The following is a 3,136-nucleotide window of genomic DNA, read 5'->3' on the forward strand; positions in this document are numbered from 1 at the left end:
TTGAAAACTCCCATTATCTTCTACTTATTCGATCAGTGGGGTATGGATATAGTGAGGCATTTTCCTGTAGCACTCGCCCAGAAAATTTTTTACTGGTAGTGGTGGACTATTTTTCAAAATGGGTGGAGACCGAGCCATTAGCCAAGATAACCGAGCAAATGGTTATCAAATTCCTATGGCAGTATATTATTTGCAGGTTCATAATCCCATAAAAACTAGTTTCAGATAATGGAAGATAATTCCAAGGGAAGAAAATCCGAGAGTGGTGTTCAACCTATGGTATTACATAGGCCTTTACATATGTGGCTTACCCCCAAAATAATGGCTAGGCAGAACTGACAAATAGAGAAATCATCAGGGGGCTTAAAACTAAATTAGATTATGTCGGAGGAAGCTAGGTCAATGAATTACCCAGCTTACTGTGGGCATATTACACAACTCCCCGAGAATTAACAGGTATGAATCCTTTTCATCTGATTTATAGTGGTGAAGCAGTGGTCCCGATCGATATTGGCGTAGAATCTGATCGTAGGCAGTTGTACAACGAGGACAATGTCGGTTGGCGGCTTATGGAGCTTGATATAATTGAGGAAGTTAGAGACAAGGTGGCAACTCAACTAATGACATACCGCCAAAGGATGAGGCAAAATTACAATAGAAGAGTCATTCCTAGATTTTTTTTTTCAAGTTGGCGATCTGGTCTAAAAGTAGGTTAAATCGATTAGGGATGTTAATAAGTTGGAGCCACAGTGGGGATCGGAGGACCATATAAAGTGGTGCAAAAGCTCGCCTCAGGCTCCTACTACCTTGAAGATGTAGAAGAAAAAAGGTGGGAGCGACCCTGGAGCATGAATCATCTACAGCCTTAAAGGGCTTGAAAAGTATGTAGGGGATCTTGCGGCTGGCTAGAAAGGGGGTTGAATGGACGATGCCCCCAAATTGATCTCTTCCCTACATATTCATTAGTGCACAATGGAAAACAAACAAATACGAATACGAATGCAAATATGAATGCTAAAGACAAGACAAGAATAAGTAAACAAATCGACACGCTGATTTACGTGGTTCAGAGATAAGACTCATACTCCATGGCTGTATGTAAGGTGGACGATCCCTATCCGTCGGTGGATTACTCCCCGAAAGACCTCCGGCTAGTTTACGTAGCTCCTTGTGGGTGGAGAAACCTCACCACAACTCTCATAAGAACTCTTGAAAATCTAGGGCACTGATAGACTACTAATAGGGGTTAATCACCTCTATTTCATCAACCTTAATCAAGCTTCCAAGGTTTGGTTATATAGGTCACGGGTTGAAAAACCCCTCTTATCAGTCAACTGTCAAAATCATCAGTCAGCTGCCCTCTGTGGAGATTCGACCGTTACATTTGTAGGTCCCTTTGGAGGCCGGCAAGAGGGGAGGGGTGAATTGCCCTACAAAAATAAAACCAAAAACCTTTCTCGGATTTCAACCAATTAATAGATACTTGTAATTTAAAAGAAATAGAGGCTGAATAAAAGCAATTAAACTGAACACAAAGGATTTACTTGGTTTGCAATCAGGAGATTGCTAATCCAAGGAATGTAAGCGCACTATGATGATCTCCTCTGGGCGGAGTAGCCTCTTTACAACGTTGACAGCACAAATTAAAATCAGAGCACAGAGAAAGTGAATTACAAGATTGATGGTTAAACTCTGTGCTAACCAGTGCTATATTTATAGCACTGGTCGGGGCGCCTGGAAGGGTTCCGGGCGCCCTGGGGGGGATAAATTTTATCCCCCAACGGTCAGATCGCGATAACCTGCGATCGGGTCAAATATGAACCTCCGGGCGCCCGGAATGGTTCCGGGCGCCCGGAGGTCCGGGCGCCTGGAATAGATCCGGGCGCCCGGACCAAGCAAGTCAACACAGGTTGACTTTGGTCCAGGCTCTTCGCTCCAGTTCAGCTCGTCTCAGTTCGGCTCGACTCGGTCCGGGTCTGTTCGCTCCGGCTCCGCTTGCTTTGGGTGATCTCGGCCTTCCGGAATAGGGTTCACCCGAACCCATGTTCCGGCCTTCTCCTCGAGCAGCCTTCCTTCCCGGTTTCTCGTCCCTCGAGCGCCGCGCACGCTCTTCTCGTCCACCGGTGTACTCTTCTGCGGACACCTCGTCCCTCGGACGCACCGAGCCCGTCGGCTCTCTCCCGTGTCGTCCTTCTCGCTAGCCGCGTCTTCAGCTCGACTTCCTGTGTTCCTAAGCTCCTGCACACTTAGACACAGAGTTAAACACAACAGGACCTAGCTTAACTTGTTTGATCACATCAAAACACCTCGGGGTTCCAACAATCTCCCCCTTTTTGATGTGAGCAACCCAAGTTAAGCTAGGGTAACATTTATGCAATAAGAATAAATTAAATTGCAATTTAGTCCAAAAGATTTTGCCAATTTAAACTATGTACCTCCCCCTAGACTTAACATACACTTCTCCCCCTTTGTTCACATACAAAAATGGGGTTCTTTCTAATAAGTCTAAGGAAAAAAATTCAAATAAAATTCTAAGTACTACATTTTTTTCAGAATTTTTCCATAAGTAAGAGAGAATTTTTCCATAAGTGAACATTACATAAGTAATAACTTGTTTGATACACTTAAAAAAAATTCTAAGTGAAACATTTTTAGAAAAAAAATATTTTCAAAACTAAATTGAATAACTCTTTTTAAAGCATTAAATAATTTAAGTTAATGCTTTTTTCAGTTAGTCAATTAAACCTTTCATTTCGATACTTGGCTTCCAGGTCGTGGCGAGGCACTAGGCCTTCTTGGTTATTGGAGCAACAACCACTTCCTTAGACAAAGCCTCATAAAGAAATTAGTTGTCTAATTTTCTTGCTGAAAAATACTAAGTCTACTTATTAACTTTCTAAATTAAACAAGTTTTCGGAACCCAATAAAGGTTCCTACCTACAGGGTTAATCAAATATTTCTTTGGTATATAGGCCTTTGATATATTTCTAATTTGACTTGAATGAAATCTATAATACCAATTTAGACCTCTATAATTTCTAAAAGTAGAAATATTTGAACCATTTGATTTTTTCAATCTTTCTATTTCTTCTTTTAGTTTCTCATTTTCAATTTTCAATTTATCACAATCCTCTAT

The sequence above is a fragment of the Zingiber officinale genome, chromosome 6B (genome assembly GCF_018446385.1).
Source record: "Zingiber officinale cultivar Zhangliang chromosome 6B, Zo_v1.1, whole genome shotgun sequence".
Taxonomy (NCBI): Eukaryota; Viridiplantae; Streptophyta; class Magnoliopsida; order Zingiberales; family Zingiberaceae; genus Zingiber; species Zingiber officinale.